This window comes from Macaca thibetana, chromosome 15 (assembly GCF_024542745.1).
Source record: "Macaca thibetana thibetana isolate TM-01 chromosome 15, ASM2454274v1, whole genome shotgun sequence".
NCBI classification, from domain to species: Eukaryota; Metazoa; Chordata; class Mammalia; order Primates; family Cercopithecidae; genus Macaca; species Macaca thibetana.
Window position 1 is genome coordinate 88,949,536 of NC_065592.1, and position 27,094 is coordinate 88,976,629.

Genomic DNA, 27,094 nt, shown 5'->3' on the forward strand with positions numbered 1-27,094 from the left:
GGTCTCAAACTCCTGACTTCAAGTGATCTGCCACCCTTCCAAAGTGCTGGGATTACAGGTGTGCACCACCACGCATGCTGTGCCCTCACTCTTATCTTCTTAAAGGATGGGGGGTAGGGAAACCTCAACCCACCCATTGCCTAGCCTTTCCACATCTTGGGCTTCAGGAAGAACTGACACATTTGTATTGGTTCAAATACCTGGCCAGGCTCTCATGAGGATCCCCTTTTTACTTGGTCCTTACTGGGTGCTCTTGCACGGTGATACTGACAGTTGTCCAACCCATGGGACCCTATAAGCTGCCAGGCCCTTGCCTGCTTCCAGTACCTGATAAGGTCCAGTAGCCATGTTACTAAGGAGGGTCAGTAGGCAGAGAGCAGTTACTCCTCCACCTCCTTGACTTATAATGATAAGCCTATTATAAGTCAAAAATGCATTTAATACACCTAACATATGAAACGTCATAGTTTAGCTTAGCCTACCTGAGTATGTTTCCATACTCAGAACTCTTGTTAGCCTGCAGTTGGACAAAACCATCTATAATACAGTGCTGAACATCTCATGTCATGTATTGAACACAACACACTAGAGTACAATATCGGTTGTTTACCCTCGTGATCGAGTGGCTGAGTGGGAGCTATGGTTCCAAGATCAAGATGCCAGCAGATCTGGTGTCTGATGAGGCTTACTCCCTAGTTCTTAGAGCAGCAACTTCTAACTATGTCCTCACATGCTGGGAGGGGCAAATGAACTCCCTTGGACCTATTTTATAAGGGCACTAATCCCATTTGTGAGGGCCCTGCTCACATGACCCAACTACCTCGCTAAATGCCCTGCCTTCTAATGCCATCAGCATAGGAGTTAGTATTTCAACATAGAAATGTTAGGGGGACACAACGTTCAGACCACAGCAGATGATTATTTAAAATATGGAAAAGTAGTCATGAGGAAATAAGTATTTACTGAATACATAAAACATGCCACATACTGTGCTAAGTACTTTACATCCATGATCTTATTTAAATCTCTCATAAACCCCAAGATAAGGGAGTAAATTGTCCCTATTTGATACAGGAGGAAACTGAGGCTTACAGCAGTTTGGAAAGTAACTTAAAGTCACATACAGTGGCAGAAGCCAGATGAGGAAGTTGGTCAGTTTCAAAACCTGTGCTTAACCATTAGGCTACTTTCAACACAGCACACAGAGGAAATTCAATGGCATGCCATGATTACAGCCATTTAATATGGAGACAAGTAAAGACTCACAATAGTCACTCTGTCAGGGTGGTGCAATTTTGTTTCGTTTTCCTGTTTTCCAAAACTATGCTTGAGGAAACGTTTTCCTAGTGCAAAGCTTTTCATTGTGATGGTATTTTTCTTTAAATGGAAGGAGACTAATTTTACCATTTAAAAAGCGCTATTTATTTTTAAAAAATAAGAGAAATTCCTTTTCAATAATAATGAGATAGGAAATGTGGCCATGTGTTTTTCCTGCGCTTTTGCACATTCTCTCTAAGACTTGTCTGTGGTCATGGAATAAGAAAAGGCTTTTGGTTGCCTTGTTTGGAATGGGTGAGGCTTTACTTCACTTTCCACCTGAGACAGTAGTTTACTGCACAGGGCATTTTGTTTGCTTGGAAAAGAATTCATGTATGAATCATACCACTTAACATTTCCCTGCCAGCATTGTGTCGCATCTTTTAATGTGGCTTATTCATTTTTTTTTGTTCTTTTCTATTTTTGTTGTTGTTCTTCTTAAAAATGACAACTAACTTCGTTAAAAAAATTTATGTTGAACAATCTCAAAGTTACAGACACTTTGCAAGAACAGCACAAAGAACATTTTTCCCTGGAAACAGTTAATAGTAAGTTGACTACCTTGGATAGTAAGTATCTCTCCTGGATACGTTTGTGTGTATTTCCTAAAAACAGGACATTCTTTTACAGCAATACTATTTTTAAAATATGCAAGTTAACACTGTTGTATTACAGCAATTTAATCCTCAGACCGCATTCAAGTTTCATCAGTAGTCCAGCGAATCCATCACAAAGGATCCACTTGAGAATCCTTTGCTGCATTTAGTTGTCAATGATTTTAGTCTTCTGTCTGCAATGGTTAGTTTCTCTGTCTTTCCTTGACTTTTCTGACTTGGGTGCTTTTGAAGATTACAGGCCAGTTATTTTGTAGAAGTCTCTCAATTTGGCTTTGTCTGATGTGGGACTCAATTCATTTAATTCATGCATCTTTGGCAGGAATTTCTCAAGTGACCCTTAATACTTTTTTTGTTTTTTTGAGACGGAGTCTCGCTCTGACCCCCAGGCTGGAGTGCAGTGGCGCCATCTCAGCTCACTACAATCGCCACCTCCCGGGTTCACGCCATTCTCCTGCGTCAGCCTCTCGAGTAGCTGGGACTACAGGCACCCGCCACCACGCCTGGCTGGTTTTTTATATTTTTTAGTAGAGATGGGGTTTCACTGTGTTAGCCAGGATGGACCCTTAATACTTTTTATTGAATCCTATCAGGGGTGCACAAATTCAGTTTTCCCATGACGACTGATTATTCACTTTGATCATTGGTTAAGGTGCTGTCTGCCTCTCTTCTCCATTAGGAAGTTATTCTTTTTCCTGCTATCATTAATACATACTTTATGTGGGAGGTTCTATGTAAATATTCCATTCTTCCTCAAACTTTCCATATACTAACATTATTAGGACTCATAGTTTTCTACTTTATTTAAGGAGTTATAATCCATTACAACAGTGATTCATTTTGATGTTGAAGCTGGTTTCTGTGTCCTTTTTATGTATCTCTATCATTTCCTTGCTTTCTGACGCAAGGTTCATACTCAAGTTTCCTACCTCAGTCCTGGAATCAGGACTTGAATCCTGGAATCCTTGGAAACTCTCCAAGAAGTCCTAGTTTCTTTTAGTGGAGAATGGTATCTAGAAGGGGAAATCTGGGCTGTTTATTACTGTGAGAGATTCTCCTAGTAGACAAAGCTGGAGGATATATGTAAGTATATAGCTACATAAACATATATGAAGGTATATACATATATATACACACACACATACATTGTCATCTATATTTTTAATTTATCTGTATTGAAAACCATAACTTCACCCCAATAGGTTTCTTTTTTCCACATCTGTGACTCTGAACTCCAACAGTTAAGAAATCCGGCTCCCATTATCCTAAGTCTCCTTATTTGCTCAATCCCCCTGTAGGAAGCCAGTCTCCCATCAGAGCCACTCTCCCCCTTACCCCTCACACACCCTCCTTACCCTGTCCTTGCTCTGACCTGCCACCACCACTCCTCAGAAACTGTCCTTACCCCGCTTTGACTCAGTCCGTGACATGCTGCTGACTCCCACGTGGACATCATCCTCACCCCATCGGGGTTCTGGTTCCCTACCCAGGGCTATGTTCCATACAGTTCCCCTCTTTGCCCCCTTGGGCTGTGACTCCCTACACAAGGCACTCTCTGCTGTGGTGGTGTCATCTTTACCCAGCAGGGTCTCCAGGTCCCCATACCAGTTTGCGGGCATCTTCCTTGGACTCTACACCTATGCTAGGCTGTCTCTCCATGGGGCTTCCCTCCTCATGATGCTGGGGTTCCCACCCCCACTACAGGCACCCCTCTTACCTGGAAGCCCTTCTTATCTACTTAGGCTGTCTGATACACCAGGCTGTCCTCAATCATGAATGCCCTCCTCACCCTGTTCAGGGGAGACACCTATGCTGGGCCACTACCCCTACTCCAGAGTGGCCAACTTTCTCTGCCCTGCTGAATGGCACTAGGACTGAATTGTTCCAGTAGAAAAGGGAAGAAGACAAGGAGAAAGGGGAAAAGAAACATGATGTTTCGTTTGGGCCCTGAATCATCACCATGACCAACCCTGAGTCAGCACTCAAATTGACAGGAGAGTTGGCTTCTGATCAAGTATATTTTGGCAGCCACCTCCGGGCAAGGAGCTAAAGGCCTACGTAATAAAGATCCTCAGGGGACAGGGCCTCCAGCTGGAAGTGAGGAAGCCCGGAGTCCAGTCCCGACCCTACCTTTTCCAGCAGTATTTTTGTTCTACCTCTAGTCTTTTGTAGTATGGGGTGATAAGGAAATACACTAATCAACAAATAAGATGCCTGATAAGACTACCTTTCTTCAAATACATAACGTTGTTGTGAAGAGGAAGCAAGATAAGGTGTTTTGAAATGTCTTGAAAACCATAAATATCTAGGCAAATGTGACATTTTTATAAGAAAAATATTTTGTCGGGCCGGGCGCGGTGGCTCACGCCTGTAATCCCAGCACTTTGGGAGGCCGAGACGGGCGGATCACGAGGTCAGGAGATCGAGACCATCCTGGCTAACACGGTGAAACCCCGTCTCTACTAAAAAATACAAAAAATTAGCTGGGCGAGGTGGCGGGCGCCTGTAGTCCCAGCTACTCGGGAGGCTGAGGCAGGAGAATGGTGTAAACCCGGGAGGCGGAGCTTGCAGTGAGCTGAGATCCCGCCACTGCACTCCAGCCTGGGTGACAGAGCGAGACTCCGTCTCAAAAAAAAAAAAAAAAAAAAAAAAAAAAAATTTTGTCAGGAAATATTAATATAATGGGAATTTTTATTAGGGCAATCCTATTATCTTTATGACTTAAAAAATTGATGTGAATAGGCCAGTGCCATGGCTCATGGCCGTAATCCCAGCACTTTGGGAGGCCGAGGCGGGTGGATCGCTTGAGCTCAGGAGTTCAAGACCAGCCTGGCCAACATGGTGAAATCCCAGTCTACTGAAAATACAAAAAATTAACCGGGCATGGTGGCAGGCACTTGTAATCCCAGTTACTGGGGAGGCTAAGGCAGGAGAATCACTTGAACATGGGAGGTAGAAGTTTCAATGAGTTGAGATCGTGCCACTGCACTCCAGCCTGGGCAACAGAGTGAGACTTTGTCTCAAAAATAAATAAATAAAAAAATAGGCCAGGCGTGGTGGCTGACGCCTGTAATCCCAGCGCTTTGGGAGGCCAAGGCAGGCGGATCACAAGGTCTGGAGATCCAGACCATCCTGGCTAACATGGTGAAATCCCATCTCTACTAAAAACACAAAAAATTAGCCAGGCATGGTGGTGGGCGCCTGTAGTCCCAGCTACTCAGGAGGCTGAGGCAGGAGAATGGCGTGAACCTGGGTGTTGGAGTTTGCAGTGAGCCGAGATCACGCCACTGCACTCCAGCCTGGGTGACAGAGTGAGACTCCATCTCAAAATAAATAAATAAATAAGTAAAAATTTAAAAAAATAAATTGATGTGAATAAAATATATCCCAATACATAGAGCTGAAAATATGTGCTGGAAAATAATATATGGGATGCCTGGATGGAGGTAGGGAGAGTACACATCCATAACATGCTGGATCCTGTGAGACTAGCACCCAGTAAGCTGATGGGGAGTGCGTTGAAGAGCCTCCAATTTAACTCAATTTGCCTGTTTAGCTGACTTCACTACTGTAAACTTTGAAACAGCAAGATTCCTCCTGTGATCGTATCCCCACCCCCAAATTTAATTCTCTTTATCTCATCTATAGAAATTTCCTCTGTGTTCTGATACCATTTAGGAGCTTCTAGGGCTTCCCTTATCTTTACTGTCTACTGTTCAGATATATATGGAATCTGATTGAACTATCCCCTGTGTCAGTAAAAGAAGCTAACTAAATGGGATCTCTGGGTCTGAAGAATTATTGATTCCTATGGCTTTCATTTCTGCAAAAGGAGTAAACTTGATTTTTTTTTTCTGTATATTATGAATAAAATCTCATTTTTGTAATTTTTATGAGACACTCTAATACATATTTAAATTGCTTTTCATTTATTCTTGGATTCTAGAATAATATGTTGGTAAGTACAAAACCAAACCAACAAAGAACCCCAAAGCCACTAGCCCTACACTGATTACACACAAATACTGAACTCTAACGTTGCTCTGTGTTCCAAGGAGCCTGGGCTTCATTTTTAAGATTCACGAAAAAAAAGCACAAAAAGGAGCCCAGCCCTTTCAAAAGAAGAAATGAGGCTGAAGGTGGGGGAAGGCAGAGTTAAGCTAAATCTCCATGCTAGAGAAAGAGCGTGTGTATTACAAGGAAGTGGTCTGTTCTAGCAGACAGTTGGGCGATGAGGTTGAGGGAGGTGGAACAGTTGACTCATGGCTCTGTCTTGCATTTGGTTTGCTGCTAAGAGCCTTTAAAATTCTTAACTATTTCTGGGGGCTTTCTTAGCTCAGTAGTCACTGAGAGAAATGAGCTGAGCTAAGGAGTGCAAGGGGAAACAGGCTCCCTGAAGGGTGACCCAAAGGGTGTCACTTTCTGGGCACTGGTTTTAACTGGATTGGATGACATTTGAGGATTAAGTCAGTCTCCTGGATATCTCATTATTCATGCATTTGTTCCTTTTAGAAATAGTTATTGCATACATAGGGTTTTCAGATGATTTAAACCAAAACACCAGACTCACAATAAAAATTTATAGACAAAAATAATCAAATTCCAGTGATATGGAAAACTTATTGATGATCAGTTAAAGATGGTGGTTTCAACCTCTATGTTTATCTCTGTTCTCTCCAAACATTCCAATACAAAAGCCACAAACCCATAAGGACAAAGAGACTTGGAGTGGAGGAAACACCAAGGAAAAATGGGAAGATGGAAAGCTGACGGATGAGAGTGAGCTGGCCCAGCAGATCAGCGAGGCAAACACCTCAGCTGCTAGCGAGGGAAAGTCATCCATCCTATTTGCACCACAGAACCACAAAAATGCTCAGATATTGGGGCCACCAGGAATTTCTAAAATGGGGGTAAATGGGAAAACAAAGTTAGTCAAAAGGCTTTTTAAGAAGCAGTTAGGGCCGGGCGTCGTGGCTCACGCCTGTAATCCCAGCACTTTGGGAGGCCGAGGCGGATGGATCACGAGGTCAGGAGACCGAGACCATCCTGGCTAACATGGTGAAACCCCGTCTCTACCAAAAATACAAAAAAATTAGCTGGGCGTGGTGGCGGGCACCTGTAGTCCCAGCTACTCGGGAGGCTGAGGCAGGAGAATGGGGTGAACCAGGGAGGTAAAGCTTGCAGTGAGCCAAGATCACGCCATTGCACTCCAGCCTGGGCGACAGAGCAAAACTCCGTCTCAAAAAAAAAAAAAAAAAAAAAAAAGAAGTTAGACTCCCAGCTTCCTCCTCAATGCCTTACAGCAGAAGACCTGCCCTTCCCCTTACTTCTGCTCAGGACTGGAAATTTAGTTTCTAGAGCTGTACTGCTCAATACGGCAGCCACTAAGTACATGTGGTTTCCGAGTTCTTGAAGTCTGGCTATTCTAAATTGAAATGTGGGTTAAGTGTGAAATACACACCCGATTCTGAAGACTCGGTACAATTAAAAAAGATTTTTAAAAACATGGATTATATGTTGTAGGCTGGGCTCAGTGGCTCACGCCTGTAATGGCAGCACTTTGGGAGGCTGAGGAGGGTGGATCACTTGAGCCCAGAAGTTCAAGATCAGTCTGGGCAACATAGCAAAATCCCATCTCTACAAAGAATATAAAAATTAGCCAGGTGTGGATGCACACGCCTGTAGTCCCAGCAACTTGGGAAGCTGAGGCAGGAGGATCACCTGAGCCTGGGAAGGTCCAGATTGCAGTATGCCGTGGTAACATCACTGTGCTCCAACCTGGGCAACAGGGCCAGACTCTATCTCAATAAATAAATAATAAAAACATTGGTTATATGTTGAAACAATAATATTTTTGGTCAATTGGATTAAATAAAACACATTAAAATTAATTTCTTCTGTGTATTTTTAATATTTTTTCACGTGACTGATAGAAAATCTAAAATGGCTTCTGTGGCTCCCATGTTATTTCTATTGGGCAGCACTGCTCCAGACAGTATGAACCAATGGTGACTAGGGGACAAGGGGACAGCAGAGGAGTTTCCACACTGAGAATGGGTTGGCCAAGCGAAAGCTAAGCTTAAAGAGAGAGCCCAGTCCTCTCTCTCACCCAAATCCCAGAGTGCGGGCGGCTAGTCACCTAACCCACGAGTAGGAGATGGCAATATTCACTTCAGGGGAAGCTGACCAGCCTGAGGAAAGTTCTGACGATGCAGACGCAGACACCATCGGCCTTCTGCCCGTGTCCTCCTCAGCATCCACTTCTGCACCTAAAGATGGTTTCCTGGCAATTCCTGCAGCTTTCTTCAGGTGAACACTTCTCTCAACCTGCAGACAGACCCAGCTAGAACAGGCCGAGAATTCATGGGCTTCAAGGTGGTCGAGAAGGGCATGGCTCTCTTGCTTTTCCATCAGGGAGAGAATCATGAGGGGCGTGACCTACACTGACCCCCAGAAATCCCCACAGCACTGAGCTCCAATTGTCCACCCACATTGACTTCCTTCCCTTTCCTGCTACTTCTCCACCTCCCTACCAGGGTTTTCTCAGATGACCTCTGAAATAAATTACCTAAACGGGCTCCCTCTTTCTAGGTCTGCTTTGAGAGAACCTCAGTTAAGACAAATTCTGATAGTTGGGGTTTCTCCAGGAAAATAGCCCAGCCATGTCATCCTACAGGGAGGCCACCAGTGGATAAGCCTCATCTATACACAGAGCTTTTTACATTTATTTATTTATTTACTTTTTGAGACTGAGTCTCACTCTGTCACCCAGGCTGGAGTGTAGTGGCACAATCTCGGCTTACTGAAACCTCTGCCTCCCAGGTTCAAGCAATTCTTCTGCCTCAGCCTCCCAAGTAGCTGGGACTACAGGAAGGTGCCACCATGCTCGGCTAAGTTTTTGTATTTTTAGTGGAGATGGGATTTCACTGTGTTAGCCAGGATGGTCTCAATTTCCTGACCTCGTGATTGGCCCCCCTCGGCCTCCCAAAGTGCTGGGATTATAGGCGTGAATTACAGTGCCTGGCCTATTTTTTATTATTTTATATTATTTTTGAGACAGAGTCTCACTCTGTGACCCAGGTGGGAGGGCAGTGGCGCGATCTCAGCTCATTGCAACCTCCACTTGCTGGATTCAATTGATTATCGTGCCTCAGCCTCCCGAGTAGCTGGAATTACAGGTATGCATCACGAATTTTTGTATTTTTGGTAGAGATGGGCTTTAACCAGGTTGGCCAGGCTGGTCTCGAACTTCTGACTTCAGGTGATCCACCTGCCTCAGCCTCCTAAAGTGCTGAGCCACTGTGCCTGGCCAGAGCTTTTTATTTTTTAATCTTTATTTTTTTACACTTGATCCTAGCCAAAATGCTGAGAAGCGATTAATCTTTATTTTTTTAGCTGTATTGTATAATAATTGGTATCCAAAAAGCTGCACAGATTAATGTACACAATTTAGTGACTTTGCACATAAGTACTGTTAAAAGAAACACTGTAGACAAATTAAATTTAACAGAATTTAACTGAGCAAAGAACAATTTGAAACTCGGGTACCCCACCCCACTCATCAAACAGAATACCTTCAGAGCAACTCCAGGGCTGCTGCGTGGTTAGAGAGAATTTATGGACTGAAAAAGGAAAATGACAGACAAAAAACAGAAGTGAAGTACAGAAACGGCTGGATCGTTATAGCTCAGCGTTGGCCTTGTTTGAAGACAGTTTGCACAGTCAACTTCCTATGAGTGGCTGAAGTATAGCTATTGTTACAAGAGTAGGGTACAGTCTGTTTTCACATCTGCTTAGGTTGCAGTTGACTAAGTATGGAGAAGCCTTTAGCCTGACTTAGAAGATGTAAGGAGGCAGCTTTAGGCTAAACTTAATTTAGCAGTACTTACTGTTAATTACAGGCACTGTATTGTAGAGCAGATCTCTGGAACTTACTCACTTTTGTATCACTGTAAGTATATACCCATTGAACAACTCCCCACATTGCCCTTCCCTATCCCCTAGCAACCACCATTCTATTGTTTACCTCCATACGTTTGACTATTTTAGGTGCCTCAGATAATAGGGATCACACAATATTTGTCCTCCTATAACTGACTAATTTCATTTAATAGAATGTCTTCCTGGTCCATCCGTGTTATTACAACAGTGGGATTTTCTTCTTTGTTAAAGCTAAATAATGTTCCATTGTATATATGCACTACATTTTCTTTCTCCGTTTGTCCGCTGATGTATATTTGGATTGCTTCCATATTTAGGCTACTGTGAATAATGCTGCAGTGAACATAGGATTGCACATATCTCTTCCAGATCCTGATTTCGGTTTTTTCAGATGTATACCAGAAGCAAGATTGCTGAGTCACATGGTCGTCCTGTTTCTAATTTTTTGAGGAAACTCCGTACTGTTTCCTATAGCAGCTGTACCATGTTAATTTCCAGCAACGGTGCATAATGGTTCCCATTTTCTCTACATCCTTTCAGACACTTTTTTATATTTATATATAAAATGCATTTTTATATATGAAAAAGTATATTACATATAACATATATTTAAAATATTTTAAAATATATATAATATATTATGTATATATATAAAGTATCTGAGATGATGTAGAGAAAAATACATACTATATTTTATATATATATACAATGGCCTCACACGTGTGAGGTGTTACTGCATTGTGGTCTTGATTTGCATTTCCCAGATGATTAACAATGTTGAGCATCTTTTCATATACCTGTTTGTCATTCGTATGTCTTGGAGAAATGTCTATTTAGATCTTTTGCTCATTTTTTAATCAGGTTATTTATTATTTATTTATTTTCTTGCTCCTCACTCAGAGCCTTTTAGAGTCTACTTTTAAATATGAGCAGAAAGCCCAAACAACCATTGAGGAAATCCTCTAATAATTCAGACAGTAAAGCAAAATTTTGGGTTCTTCTAAAAGTAATCATCTGTTTATGGCTGATTTTTTATGACCTGCTTGTGCATGGGAGTGATATTGTGCCCTAACAATACTAAATGTGCGAAAGGATGCATGTATGTCTGTGTTTGTTTCGCTGAACAGAAAGCTAAAACACTGGACTGTCTACCTCAAAGTTAATAGTCGGCCATCCTCTGAGTACTCAGAAGGTACTCCTCACCTTGTCAGGTGCTAGAATGCAGCCAGTAAAGTCAGTCCCTGATGTCCAGGAGGTATGGTCTCAAGGAGAAGTCAGATAAGAGGAGAAATGCTTATTGTGCAGTGGGATAGAGTTTGCACAGCAGGCAGGGAGCCCAGAGTGATCCTGAAACAAACAGTTGTGGGGAGAGGCAAGGGGAAACATTTCCAGAGGGCCAGCTGGGTACACCAGAAGGAAGGACGTTCCCTGCAGAGGGAGAAGAGAAAGGGACGCATTTAGCAAACTGAAAATATCCTGCTGGGGGCGGTGGCTCACGCCTATAATCCCAACACTTTTGGAGGCCAAAGCGAGTGGATCACCTGAGGTCAGGAGTTCGAGACCAGCCTGGTCAACATGGTGAAACCCTGTCTCCACTAAAAATACAAAAGTTGGCTGGGCGTGGGGGCACATACATGTAATCCCAGCTACTTGGGAAGCGTAGGCAGGATAATCGCTTGAACCCGGGAAGCGTAGGTTGCAGTGAGTGGAGATCTTGTGCCATTGCACTCCAGCCCAGACAGCAAGAGTGAAACTCCGACTCAAAAAGAAAAGAAAAAAAAAGAAAATATCCTGAGATGGCTGCAGTGAAGGGCGTGATGGAGAAAGTGTCCAGGAATGCGGCTAGAGGGAAGTCCAGGACACCATACCAAAGAGGTAGAATGATTTTCTAAAGAAACAAGGGCATCCCCAAAAGACTCAGGGTGACATCAACTGAAGAGAGCCCCTTCAATGGCTTCCACGGCCTTTATTTTCTTTTTTTTTTTTAATTTTTTGAGATGGAATCTCGCCCTGTCACCCAGGCTAGAGTGCAGTGATGAGATCTTGGCCCACTGCAAGCTCCGCCTCCCGAGTTCACGCCAATCTCCTGCCTCAGCCTCCAGAGTAGCTGGGACTACAGGCGCCGGCCACCACTCCACGGTCTTTTCTTAATGGCGAGATGTCTCCCTTTGTGCAATCTGCAGAGGAAATGGAAATGACCCCTGCTTCTGTATCTTTTCAAAGAGAAAACGCCTGGGAATGTGGAACCAGGTATAGGAAGGAGATGGAGCAGGTGTCTAGCAAAATTGAACTGTGCTCTTTAAGTCAGCCCTTCTCCCACACAAGCTAGGATTTTTTTTTTCCCCCTTGCGCTTCTTACCCAGCGTTTTGCGTCCCTCAACAAGGAGCTGAGCTACAGGACTTTTGATACTGGCTAGTGCTGAACTGTTTCCAAGTAGCATAATATTTTAAACCCGTTACATGGGGAAGATTTCTAGGAAGAAGCACTAATTCTAAAGGGAAAATGGCAGATTCCTCGCCAAGTGTCAGGGAAGAGATCTGGTCCCATAAAACATCACAGCGACACAGGAGATCTGGAAGGGCACCTAAAGGCAAAGGAAATGAGCCGTTTTAAGTAGGTGGGAGGGGTCTGCAAGGCAGCCCTTAAAATGATCCGCAAAGAGCCTATTTGGGGTTCCTGGCTTCTGCTTTGCCAAGAGGATCGTTGTTTAGGGGTTGTGCTGCCTAAAGAGGAGATCTATGTGCCAGAGCACCCAGACCTCACAGTGAGCTGATGGCAAGGTGCAGAGGCGTGCCGTGCTCTCTGGTCTTGATCATGCACTCCAAACTGAGTCACCTGAATAGAGAGCCAGGGCAGAAACACTGCATAAGCCTTTGCTCTGAAACAGGGCGCTAACAGGAGGGAACAATCGGAAGGAATAATGAAGTCATTGGCTTAAAGCAAGTCCACAACCCAAGAGAAAAAACTCATTTAGATTTCAAGGCCTGAAAAGAATCTTCTGTGGCTTGAGGCTCTGTTCTCTTGGCCCATTGGGTGGATGGCCTCACCTTCTTGGCCCACCAGGGGTCCCATCCACCCTGCATCTGTGGCTCTGGTCTCAGGCTCATTCTTCCTTCATTTCATCTTGCCTCGGTCCCTTTCAGTCTGGATTGGCAGCATTTTCACTGGTATAAAATTGTTAAAAACGTTGTCAGTCTCCCAGGTAATCCAGGGGTCTAAGCCACAAGACAAGAGAGTCCCTCCTAGATATTTGTTGGATAATTGTATCTCTATTCCTGGATTCTGCTGAGTTGGTTGATTGGATTCATAAATCATAATCTCATCCCTTTAGCAAATACTGTCCAGACATACCCTTGGCTCTAATTCCAGAGTAGGTCATTTGGATAGACTGAGAATTTTCCAAATCAAATGCTGGTTCCTTTATGCTTAGCAGTTCATTCCTTGATATGTCTCTTTCTCTTGCATTTTACTCTGAACAGCATAGAGAAACCAGACTGTACCTTCCACACTTGGCTTGGAAATCACTTCAGCTCAATATCCAAATTAATCACTTACAAGTTCTACTTTCCACAAAGTAGTAGAAGATAATTCAGCCAAGTTTTCTGCCACTTTATAACCAGGTTTGCCTTTCCTCTAGTGTCCAATACCAATGTCCCTCACTTCCATCTGCGGCCTTACCAGGAGCACTTTTTTTTTTTTTTTTTTTGAGATGGAGTCTCGCTCTGTCGCCCAGGCTGGAGTGCAGTGGCGGGATTTCAGCTCACTGCAAGCTCCGCCTCCCGGGTTTATGCCATTCTCCTGCCTCAGCTTCCCGATTAGCTGGGACTACAGGCACCTGCCACCACGCCTGGCTAGTGTTTTGTATTTTTTTAGTAGAGATGGGGTTTCACTGTGTTAGCTAGGATGGTCTTGATCTCCTGACCTCGTGATCCGCCTGTCTCGGCCTCCCAAAGTGCTGGGATTACAGGCTGAGCCACTGCACCTGGCCAGGAGCACTTTTAATATTCATATTTCTAGCAACATTCTGTTCATAATGATATATGTATTTTCTAACATGATAAAAGCTTTCTCTACAGCTTCCCTTGCTTCTTTCTAAAAGTTCACCAAAATGGCCTTTACCATCCATACTTCTTTCTTTCTTCTTTCTTTTAATTTTTATAGAGGCGTGTTCTCACCATCTTGCCCAAGCTGGTCTCCAAATTCTGGGCTCAAGCGATCCTCCTGCCTCAGCCTCCCAAAGTGCTGGGATTATAGGTATAAGCCACTGCACCCAGCTAACATCCATATTTCTACCACCAATCTCTTCAAAGCACTCTAGACTTTTACTATGAAGCTCCTGAAAATTCCTCTACGTCTACCCATTGTAATTGCCTATCAGGTTCTTCCTGCTGCTGCACAGGCAAAATCAATTCACCGATATCGTGGTATTGCAGTAAAGAAAGAATTTAATTGATGCTAGGCTAGCCATATGGAAGATAGAGTTATTGCTCAAATCAGTCCCTCCAAAGGCTCAGAGGTTACATTTTTTCAAGGATAGTTTTGTGGGCAGAGGACTAGGGAATGGGTGCTGCTGTTTGGTTGGGGCTGCAATTATAGGGGTGTGGAAATCCATCCTCATGCTCTGAGTCTGCTTCTGGGTTGAGGGCCACAGGATCGGTTGAGTCATGAGTCTGGAAGTGGACAGTACACAAAAATCTCAAAAAACAGGCTGGGCACGGTGGCTTACACCTGTAATCCCAGCACTTTGGGACGAGGCGGGCGGATCATGAAGTCAGGAGATTGAGAGCATTCTGGCTAACACAGTGAAACCCTGTCTCTACTAAAAATACAAAAAGAAGTTAGCTCTGTGTGGTGACAGGCACCTGTAGTCCCAACTACTTGGGAGGCTGAGGCAGGAGAATGGCGTGAACCTGGGCGGCAGAGCTTGCAGTGAGCCAAGTTCACGGCACTGTAGCCTGGGTGACAGGGTGAGATTCCATCTCAAAAAATTAAAAAAAAAAAAAAAAAAAAAAAAAAAAAAAAAAAAACAGAAAAATCTCAAAAAACCGGTTTTAGGTTCTGCAATAGTGATGTTATCTGTAAGAACAATTGGGGAAATCACAAGTCTTGTGACCTCTGGCTACATGACTTCTGAGCAGTAAAGGGTTAGAGAAACTATCCCTACATTTTAGCAGAATTCAGACCCCTCCCATAATCCTAATCTCACCGCCTTTCATTAGTTTTCAGTCTCTGAGCAAGGATGGGACTAGTTTTAGGAAGGGACTATAATCATCCTTGCTTCCAAGTTAAACTATAAACTGTATTCCTCCCACAGTTAGCTTGGCATATGCCCAGGAATGAATGAAGACAGCCAGCCTGTGAGGCTTGAAGCAAGATGGAGTCAGCCATGCTAGACTTCTCCCACTGTCATAAAGGAGGTTTCACTATTACTCAATTCCAAAGCCACTTCCACATTTTAGGTATTTGTTACATTTCACTTCCCAGTACCAAAATCTGCATTCATTTGCTAGGGCTGCCATACAAAGTACCTCAAGCTAGACGGTTTAAAACAACAGAAATGTATTCTGTCACGGTTGTGGAGGACAGAAGTTGAAAATCAAGGTATAAGCAGAGACATGCTGTGAAAGTCTAGATCTAATTCTTCCTCGCCTCTTCCTGAATTCTGGGAATGACCCCAATCTTTGGCATTCCTCCAATATTGGCTTCTGTTGTCATGTGTTCTCCCATGCGTTCCCATGGCATTCTCTTATTTGTGTGTCTGCGTCCAAATTTCCCTCTTTTTATTAGGACACCAATCATATAGGATTAGGGCCCATCCCAATGACCTCATTATAACTTGATTATATTGCAAAGACTCTATTTCCAAATAAGATCACATTTGTGGGTTCCGGAAATGAGGACTTCAGCATATCTTCCTGGGGTACGCAATTCCATCTGTAACCCTGGACAAATACACCTGTGTAAACACCACCAAGATAAAGAAATGGAGCCTTTCCAACATTTATCAAGCTCCATCACGCTCCCCTTCAGTCAACACTTCCTAAAGGTAGCCTTTATTCTGAACACCACGGCCTACTTCGCTATCTACAGAGCAGATTTATGCTGAAGCAACAGAAAATAAGATAAGTAATTAGAGCAGCCATATCGTCAAAGATAACCTACACTTTAATGGCTGGACTTTGAGCCATTTCTAAGAGAGTTTCATTAAAACATTACGCTTTTTGAGTTCCAACTAAATGTCAGGCCCTGTGCCATTTATTCATGTACATTTCATTTTATTTTGTTCCATAAACACCATTTGAGGAAAGTATGCGATTTCTTTTTTTTTTTTTTTTTTTTTTTTTTTTTTTTTTTTTTTTTTTTTTTGAGACGGAGTCTCGCTCTGTCCCCCAGGCTGGAGTGCAGTGGCCGGATCTCAGCTCACTGCAAGCTCCACCTCCCGGGTTCACGCCATTCTCCTGCCTCAGCCTCCCGAGTAGCTGGGACTACAGGCGCCCGCCACCGCTCCCGGCTAATTTTTGTATTTTTTTTTTAGTAGAGACGGGGTTTCACGTGTTAGCCAGGATGGTCTCCATCTCCTGACCTCGTGATCCACCCACCTCGGCCTCCCAAAGTGCTGGGATTACAGGCTTGAGCCACCGCGCCCGGCCTTGAAAGTATGCGATTTCTATCTAGAAAGAATAATTGTGACATAGAGTGTTTGCCTAAAACTAGCAAATCTCTAGCTAACAAACGGCTCCTGGAACCAGGCAGAGCTCTCTTGGGCCCCCTGGTTAGTGTTTGGTTTAGCAAATATTTGATGAGAGGTTATTATAGACACAGGCATAGAGAATCATGCACAAATGCCATATTTCCCTGCTCTCCAGGAACTTAATATTCTTTGGAGGAACACAGGAGGACATAATTCTAAAATAATGCAGTCATTGTAATGACGGAGGCCAGCATCAAGTTCCAGAAAGGCAGAGAAGATCAATATTGGCTTACCTGGAGGCGGGGGATGGTCCAGCAAAGGATCTTAAGCTTTAAAGACAGAATAAGCAGGAGGTAGAAAAAAAAAAAGAAGAAAGATGAGCAGGGGCAGGGAGGCATGAAACTCAGGAGAAATCAAGCAGATGGGGACGGCAGGAGCATGAAGTAAGAGCTAGGTTTTAGCTGGGGATAAGGATCAACGGTGGAAGTCAGGCCAGAGAAGACTTTTATGTCATGGTAAAAAGAGGACCATGCATTTCTCCTGAGGTAGCACATGCATTGCTTGTGGACTGCTTTCAGTCTGCAGATGATGCTTTTATTTTGGCCCTCACAGTGTTTGAATAAAGTCTACATGCCGTTAAGCCTCTGGCTCACCCCAGGCCGCACTGCTCCCTATTGTTTAATGCTGACCAGATATGTTCAGGTATATGACCTGGATGTGTGCCATCTAGGAAGGAGACTGGGTGCCACTGTAAGGTTTAGACAGGGAAGGGACATTGGCCACTCTTGATTTTTTTTTTTTTTAATTTGTTTTAGAGACGGGGTTTCATTATGTTGCCCAGGCAAGTGATCCTCCCACCTCAGCCTCCTGAGTTATTGTGATTTCAGGCACATGCCACTGTGCCTGGATGAATCATAAAGTTCTCTAGAAACAGTTTCAGAGATGGACTTGAGAGAGTGTGACTGAGGCAGGACGATCATTTGAGAGGTTATAAAAATGGCAAGATGTGGTTGCTATCTGAGCAATAGTAATACAAGAGAGGAAAGGCCATACTTGGAAACCATTTAAGAGATAAAATCACTAGCAGAGAGTGAGTCTCTGGAGGTGAGGAGGTGGGAAATGGTTTTCTTCCCACTTGTCACAGTGGGCCATGCTTTGCAATTTCTGCATCGGTTCTAATTCAAGGACCCAGTCAGGCTGGTGCACACAAGTGTGGGCCAAAGAGATATTGGAAGATGGCATAGAACCAAGTGGGAAAAGAAGAGGCCCTTGGCTCCATCTAGAAAAGAGCTTCAGCTTCTCTTGGCAAAGCTTACACTAGTGAGGAGAGTTTGATAGTCAACACCAAACCCAGCTGTAAATCATTGCAACTGATCATCTTCAGCAATTGCTGTACACAGGTAGTTATGCTGATGTTACTGGTTGGTAAAATAGTGTATTAACTCCTTTAATTTTTTTGTCATCTTTACAAATTGAAAGTTAGAAAGTATATGAAGATGTGACATCTGAAATCAGTAGCCAGTGTCCTGGTCCTGACCGTAAGTAGCAGTCACCCCACTGACCTTAAGATTAGGACCCAACCAAGACCTTTCTGAACAGGCCATGCCTGAAAAAAAAGCCTTTCTGTAGTCCTTTAATCATATGTAGCATGATTTTGGGAGACACAAGGAATGGGCCCATCTAAAATCTAGGTGATTCAATCGCGAATCTGTGAAAGCCATTATTTCAGAATTCCCACCAAAAATTCCCACCAGACTTGCCTTTTTGGCCTAAATTTTGGTTCGTTCTTAAAAAGCAAATATCTATGGGAGGGATAAACATTAAGCTTTATTGGTCACTTACACTTTTGTATGAATGAGACAGTGCTTTTCTGACTAGGTTTGATAAAGGAAGAATGCAGAATCAGATGCTTGAGTTCGTGTAAAGAAATCCCCTAAAGAAAACTGAACCAGAAATGGGGAATCTACAGATGACGACCAGAATAGGATGTAGAGCAGTGGTTAGCGAACTTTTTCTTTCTTTCTTTTTGAGACAGTCTCACTCTGTCACCCAGGTTGAAGTGCAGTGGCATGATATTGGCTCACTGCAACCTCCACCTCCCAGGTCCAACTCCCAGGTCCAAGTGATTCTCCTGCCTCAGCCTCCTGACTAGCTGGTTTATAGGTGCCTACCACCACATCTGGCTAATTTTTTTGTACTGTTAGTAGAGACAGGGTTTTGCCATGTTGGCCAGGCTGGTCTTGAACTCCTGACCTCAGGTGATCCACCTACCTCAGCCTCCCAAAGTGCTGGGATTACAGGTGTGAGCCACCATGCCCAGCCCAAACTTTTGCTATAAAGGGAACGTAGGCAACATTGTATGCTTTGCAATGCTTATTGTTTCCATCGCAAATACTCAACTATATCATTATAGAGCAAAAGAATGAGCACAGCTGTTAGAATAAAACTTAATTTACAAAAGTGAGTGGTGGCAGGCAAAATACGACCCAAGGGCCACAGTCTGCCATCTCTTGTGGAGAGGGAAAAACAAACAACGAACAAAAAACAAACAAACAAAAAAAAACATGGGCCTTGGAGACAAATAGACTTGAATCCAAATCCCATCTCTAATAACTACTGGATATATGGTCTTACAAAAATTAATTGATCTCACTAATCCTCATTTATCTCAAATGTAAAGTGGGATAGCAATACCAATCTCCAGTATAGCAATAAAGCTGAGAGAAGATCCTAAATATAAAGCCCTTAATGTTGTGCCTGACACATGTAGACACCCAACCAATATTAGTCCCTCATCTCTACTTTGACTTTTCCTTGAACTGACTTTGTTCAATGCATGTGGGTGTGAATAAATTGTTGTTGGTCATTTGATTAACTAGTAATCAAATGGCAGATCCTAGAGAAGTAGAGTATGAACCAGGATGTTTCTGGGATCCCATGTTTCTTAGAGTGATAGGATGGGATGCACTTGAGATGTTGCATGAAGTTTGGATGTTACTAAAGGGAATTGAAGATTCTCTGTATCAGGACATCTTGGTTGCAAGCAAAATAAATTGACTAATTGAAGCAAAAGTAAATGTACTGGAAGAATATGGTGCAGCTCATAAGAACCAAGAGAAGCCAGATAATTGTATTTACAGCTAATGAGGCAGCTGAAAGAGATCTCAGAAGAAGAATTTCATATCAGTCTTTTTTTTTTTTTTGAGACGGAGTCTCGCTCTGTGCCCCAGGCTGGAGTGCGGTGGCGCGATCTCGGCTCACTGCAAGCTCCGCCCCCCTGGGTTCACGCCATTCTCCTGCCTCAGCCTCCCGAGAAGCTGGGACTGCAGGCGCTGCCAGGCCCGGCTAATTTTTTTTTTGTATTTTTAGTAGAGACGGGGTTTCACCGTGTTAGCCAGGATGGTCTCGATCTCCTGACCTCATGATCCGCCTGCCTCGGCCTCCCAAAGTGCTGGGATTACAGGCTTGATCCACCGCACCCGGCTCATATCAGTCTTGACCTGGCTGCTAGGAAACTAAATCTTCTATATGGAAACAGTTAGCCCAACATGCAAGACCCATGGAGAATTCAGATTGGATGAACATGGTGACAAGTCTGCCCCTTCACTGTTTTGGAGGAGAAAGATGAAGGATCTTGGGCAAGGATCTTCTAGGGGACTTTCTTAGTGCAAGAGCTGGCACCTGGATTTACAGACTGGTTGAGTGAAACTAGATTGTGGTCCCCATAGTCAGCACTTATGACAAGAGAGTTCTCAGACTCAACAAAACATATCAGGATTATTGGGATGAAAGGCCCCTTGTCCATTCCAAAGGGACTTACAGAGCATCTGCTCCATTGTCCTCACTGCCTTGAGAGGCAGGTGGGGCTCAGCACTAGGAGATGACTTTCCTAGGTTGCTCTGTAGGGAAAAAGTGGAGCTGATGGGGTCTTTGGGGAAGGGGAGAGAAAAAAAAGATGGAGATGGACAGAAGAAGGAGAGGGAAACCAGGCAAGAAGGAAGGGAAGGTGTTTCTCATGAAGGGCGGTGGTGTGGATCCACTCACTCATGACCCAGGGCTGTGGCTTGCCTGCCAGACCTTTGGGCTCTGAGGGAATTGAGACAATCTGGGCTTTGTCAGCACATGGACCACCCTTCCATGTGTTCTTTGAAAATATGTGAGGCTGGACTTGGCAATAGCTTCCTCTTTGGAACAATTACTCCCATTACTGCTACTTCTTATTAAGCTCTATGTGTCCTGGGCTATCAGGCCATTGCATATATTTCCTCACTGATTCCTCTCAGAAAGCCAATGAGATAGATGATAGTATTGTCCCCATTTTATAGATGAAGATAGTGAGCATCAGAGAAGTTAAGTAACTTGTCCAAGGGCAGAAACAAAGTTTAAGCCAACACAGTTTGAGACCACTGACCACAGACAGTGGGGGACTTACAGCTTAGATCATGCTAGATTCAGGCCCTGGAGAAATGGAGGTGAGGGCAGGAGAGTTCCTCATCTCCTGTTCCAGCTCAGACCTAGTCCTATCTCTGTGCCTTCAGCTCTTTAAGCAGGACTTAGCTTTTTGAACTTAATTTTGATCTGGTTTTGGAAATGCAACTGCCTCCTGCTGAAATGGTCCCACTCTCCATCTGGTGAATTAACTTGCTTTTCATCTCCTCCTCCCTCCCTTGGCCTGTGGGTCACTGGGCTACTTGATAGCACCTTGGCCAGAGAATCAATGGCTAAGGAAGGGAAAAGAAGGAAAACTTAGCTCAACTCTTGTTACCTGAAGCGGCAGCTGAAACCAATGCCCACAAAGAGGGTTTTGTATTTCCCATGAATTTAAAATGTTTCTGTCACTCACGCTACCAAATGTCCTGAGTTGGTGATCCAAAAAAGAATGCCATCATTGTGCAAACAGGGCAATTTATAAGAAAATTCTTCACAGCACACAGCTATGCAGTAAAACCTCAACCCCAAGGAGCTCATTGCTAGGCTGTTTCTTTATTGCTCCTGCCTTGGTTGGGGGTGGAGAAGAAATGAGCACTCCTGAAAATCCCAAGACCTTCAGGAGGTTCAAGTCCTGCCCCCCACCCTCTTTGTGGTTCAGTTCATGCCCCCCACAGCCTCTGTGCTACTCCCTCATCCCTACCCCCTCATTTTCTTTTCTGTATGCCATTTCCCAATCCTGGTCAGGGAACATAAAAGCTTGGTCTTAAAACTCTCTATGCCAGAAAGTTACTAACAAATTATAAGCAGCTGCAGTCGATATTGGCTTCCGACAGTCCTGATCATTTGGGAGAATGTTATCTGGTGGGGTTGGCGGTGAAGAGGAAAAGGAGGCCGTCCCCCATCAAAAGGGCAGCATGCATCTTTTGAAAATGTTCTCTTTTCTTTGCTTCTTTTTCCTTCTCTTTTTCCTTTCTTTTCTCTTGCTTTTTAAAATGCTCTCCCTCACAGAAGGAGGGGAGCCACTATTGTGCAAGAAAATTCTCTATTGACTTGCAACTTAGCGGTGCAGTAAAGGTTTGCTCACATGCTGAGGGGCAATTCTATTTTAGCTGAGGGGTGAATCTATTTCTGGCCTCAGGCTGAGAGAGAAACAAGAAGGAGAAAGTTCCTATTGTCATCCAACAAAATTACAACAAGTTTAGTTTAAAGATCTTAATTGGCTTTTATTTGTGATTCTAGAATCAGGCAATTCAGAATCTGCCTCATTCTATAAAGTAGAATGTTGTGGTGAGCTGGGCAGAGGAGGTTGGTTTTAAGACAGAAAGGAGCTGAGGAAAGCAGAAACAGAGAACAGGTGGATTAGTCGTTTCAAAGTTACCTTCGTTATAAAGATCAAGGCAGAGGGATTTCCTCATCATGCTCATTGAGACTGGCCTGTGTGGGGATTTGGCTATTAGCTCTTTCTCTCTCCTGATTTCTTGGAAGTACAGGTAAGCAACTTCGCTTTGGCTTGGTGGTATGGAACATTAGCATGGGTGACTCTATTTTGGTTTGGGCTGTTAGGCCTAGTGCAGGAGCTCATTTCAAACCAATGGCCTCCTGTACATTTTATTTAATGCTAATTTTGACTGAATTTCTTTCCTAAGTTATTCTTCTTAAAAACCTCTTCCTTTTTTTTTTTTTTTTTTTTTTTTTAAGAGAGGGTTTCACTCTGTCACCCAGGCTGGAGTGTGGTTATCACAGGAAAGGAGTCCCGAGCCAGACCCCAAGAGAGGGTTTTTGGATCTTGTGCAAGAAAGAATTCACGGTGAGTCCGTAAAGTGAAAGCAAGTTTATGAGGAAAGTAAAGGAATAAAAGAATGGCTACTCCAGCCAGGTGCAGTGGATCACGCCTGTAATCCCAGCTACTTGGGAGGCTGAGGCAGGAGAGTTCCTTGAACCCGGGAGGTGGAGGTTGCAGTGAGCCGAGATAGCGCCACTGCACTCCAGCCTGGGTGACAGAGTGAGACTCCATTTCAAAAAAAAAAAGAGAAAGAAAAAAAGAATGGCTATTCCATAGAGCAGCCCGGAAGACTGCTGCTTACCTATTTTTATGGTTGTTTCCTGACGATATGCTAAACAAGGGGTGGATTATCTATGCCTCCCTTTTTAGACCATATAGGGTAACTTTCTGACGTTGCCATGGCATTTGTAAACTGTCAGGATGCTGGTGGGAGTGTAGCGGTGAGGACAATCAGAAGTCACTCTAGTGACCGTCTTGGTTTTGGTGGGATTTAGCCAGCTTCTTTGCTGCAACCTATTTTATCAGTAAGGTCTTTATGACCTGTATCTTGTGCCGACCTTCTATCTCATCCTGTGACTTAGAATGCTTTAACTCTCTGGGAATGCAGCTCATTAGGTCTCATTCTCTTTTTACCTAGCTCCTATTCGAGATGGAGTTGCTCTGGTTCACACACTTCGGACAGAGTGACACCATCATGGCTCACTGCAGCCTTAACCTCCCAGGCTCAAGTGATCCTCCCACCTCAGCCTCCTGAGTAGCTGCGACTACAGGTGTGTGCCACCACATCCAGCTAATTTTTGTATTTTTTGTAGAGACGGGGTCTCACTATGTTGCCCAAGCTGGTCTGCTAGTCTCGAACTCCTGGCCACAAGCGATCTGGCTCCCAAAGGCCAGGCGTAAGCTACCGTGCCGGGCCTATTCTTAGACACACCTGGCCCAGGCTGGAGTGCAGTGGCGCTATCTTGGCTCACTGCAAGCTCCGCCTCCCGGGTTCACGCCATTCTCCTGCCCCAGCCTCCCGAGTAGCTGAGACTGTAGGCGCCCGCCACCATGCCCAGCTAACTTTTTGTATTTTTTTTTTTTTTTTTTTTTAGTAGATATGAGGTTTCACCATTCACAGGATGGTCTTGATCTCCTGACCTTGTGATCCACCCGCCTCGGTCTCTGTGCTGGGATTACAGGCGTGAGCCACCGCACCCGGGCTCTTAGACACCTCTTGAATGCCAAAGTGAATTAAAATTTCAACTCCCTTTTCTCTTCCTTGATCTTCTTTTAAAGATTTTGGGGACATGTTATTAATATGTTTCTAACATTTCATCATAAAAAGTCTCAAACAGAAGTAGAAAAAAGGTTTTTTTTTTTTTTTTTATACTGCATCCTCATCCACTCTGGGTAATTTTAAAGCTAGGAAAAGCAGGGAAAGAAATGAAATTAAATAACAAATGGCGCCCGGAGCCGGGGGGGGGGGGTGCGGAACAAGATTCTCACTTTAGAATTCTCAGTAATAAAGGCATCTCAGCTACATATTGACATATAAATGAACAAGACTTTCATCTTTTGGGGGGCTCCGCCTCTGGCCCATATCCTTAAACTGGGTCTTTTTAAAAGGAGGGCTCCTACTAGATTCTCTTTGTGGTTTCTTCCTTGCCACAGGGATTCACGAATATTCAAAGTACTTGGATGGTGGAAGGCAGATGAAACCTGAGATTCGAACACAGCCTCATACATCTGTTTTTAGAAAAGCCAGCCGGCGATGCAGCTGATAACATCCCGGGGAGCTGCAGGTAGGGCCCAGAGGAGGGAAGAGAGTGTGGGGCAGATCAGAGGAAGTTGTCCGTTGCCTCCCAGGGGGTAAAGCCAGCGTCTAGCCTGGGAGATAGAATCTTCAGTGGTCTAGACCAGCCCAGAGCTTCCTGAACTTCGACAGGCCCAAAAACACTGACCTGGGAATCTTAAGAGGCAAATTTTGATTCAACAGGTCTAGGGGTAGGGGTGGGGCTGAGGGTGGGCAGCACGAGAACTGCTTTTTTTTTTTTTTTTTTTTTTTTTTTTTGAGACGGAGTCGCCCTCTGTTGCCCAGGCTGGAGTGCGGTGGCCGGATCTCAGCTCGCTGCAAGCTCCGCCTCCCGGGTTTACGCCATTCTCCTGCCTCGGCTTCCCTAGTAGCTGGGACTGCAGGCGCCCGCCACCTCGCCCGGCTAGTTTTTTTGTATTTTTTAGTAGAGACGGGATTTCACCGTGTTAGCCAGGGTGGTCTCGATCTCCTGACCTCGTGATCCGCCCGTCTCGGCCTCCCAAAGTGCTGGGATTACAGGCTTGAGCCACCGCGCCCGGCGAGAACCTGCATTTTAATCAAGCTCCTAAGCAAAGCCAGCTCCTAAGCTGCAATCTATACATGCTCTGAACTTGGTTTAACACACTATTTTCACCTTAAAATTTTTAATGATTTTAAAATTTGAACTTGTGTTTTGTGAGTCTGATGGGGCAATCCAGCCAGCCGGAGACTAGAAGAGATGCACGCAGTGCAGTATGAATATGTGGGGCCACTGTCTTTTGCGCTCCATTTGCATATGGTACTTGAGATGCCCCCCATGAGTACAAAATTTTGGTGGGAGGTCAGCAAGTCCCAAGTGGTGTGTTATGGCTGTGACTTGACAGCCATGTTATGGCTGGGTCCCTGACAGCCTGCAGAGGCCGTGCTTGCCATTGGTACCAGAACTTGCTATGAACACAGAAAGAAGGCAGTGATGTTCTGGAAAACATGAATGACCTAGAAACCCTGTCACATCCCTCCTGGGTTCCTTCCCTCTATTAGCCAACCACGGATGCTAAAATGATGACACAGAAGAGAAGGGAAAGTTCTTTTTCCTTTCAGTCCTTCCCTATCCTTCAGGAAGTGGAAGGTACTGTGAGTAGAATGTGTGCTTATTAAGAAGTAAAACAAAAACAGTTGAGTGACTTTATTTAGTGTTTCCACTGTTCTGGTAAGAACAAAATACAGCTGTGTGTACAAGTTACAAAATACAAGTTGTTATTTCAACAATTCCACCTTAGGAATTAAATGCTTAGATATTTGTATTTAAAACTGGCATTGCTTGATAAAAAAGAAGAATGGTAAATCCATGTTCATCATTAAAAATGTTTTTTTTTTTTACTTAGAAATGACATTAAATGGGCTAGGCACAGTGACTCACGCCTGTAATCTCAACCTTTGTGAGGCCAAGGTGGATGGGTCACTGGAGGTCAGAAGTTTGCAAGCAGCCTGGCCACCGTGGTGAAACCCTGTCTCTACTAAACATGCAAATTTTTGCAGGAGTTGGTGGCGCACCCCTGTAATCCCAGCTACTCGGGAGGCGGAGGTAGGAAAATTGTTTGAAACCAAGAGGCAGAGGCCGCAGTGAGCCAAGATCGCACCCCTGCACTCCAGCCTGGGCAACAAAAGTGAAACCCAGTCTCAAAAAAAAGAATAACATTAAATAGCAAATATAAAACACCATAACAAGTTGAGAGACTGTGGAAGAAAGAAAAAAGCTTAACATTTTTGCAAATGTAGTGGCACTTTTTCCCTGCTTTTTGAACAGGTGCCCATATTTTTATTTTGCACTGGGCCACACAGATTATGTCACCAGCCATGCTCCCGGTTGATGCTGATGCTGCCAATTCCCAGACCACACTTTTTTTTAAAAAAATTATTTTTTTATTGTTGTTGTTGTTGTTGTTGTTTGAGATGGAGTCTAGCTTCCTTGCCCAGACTGGAGTGCAGTGGCGCAATCTCAGCTCACTGCAACTTCTGCCTGCTGAGTTCAAGCAATTATCCTGCCTCAGTCTCATGAGTAGCTGGGACTACAGGCATGTGCTATCACGCCCAGCTAATTTTTTTGTATTTTTAGTAGAGACCATGCTGGCCAGGCTAGTCTTGACTTCTTGACCTCGTGGTCTGCCCGCCTTGGCCTCCCAAAGTGCAGGGATTACAGGTGTGAGCCACCGCACTCAGCTTTTATTGTATTTTTTAAATTGTCAAATAATAATTGTACATATTCATGGGATACATAGTAATGTTTTGGTACATATAATGTATGGTGGTCTGATCAGGGTAATTAGCATATCCATCATCTCAAAGATTTATCATTTCTTTGTTTTGGGAACATTGAATATCCTCCTCCTAGCCATTTGAACCTATAAAATATATTACTGTTAACTATACCACCCTATAGTGGTAGAGAACACTAGAATGTATTCCTTCTGTCTAGCTGTAAGTTTTTATCCTTTAACCCAGGGGTCCCCAACTCCTGGGCGGCAGATCAATACTGGTCCAT

General features: G+C 44.0%; 1 long non-coding RNA gene across 1 annotated transcript; it reads left to right on the forward strand.

Annotated features, from left to right (window-relative positions):
* The first annotated feature begins 6,630 nt into the window (after positions 1-6,630).
* On the forward strand, positions 6,631-24,678 carry LOC126937361 (uncharacterized). The gene is made up of 3 exons (XR_007719707.1): positions 6,631-6,765; positions 22,694-22,802; positions 24,432-24,678. It is a non-coding gene; the product is annotated as an uncharacterized LOC126937361 (long non-coding RNA).
* Positions 24,679-27,094: the final 2,416 nt, after the last annotated feature.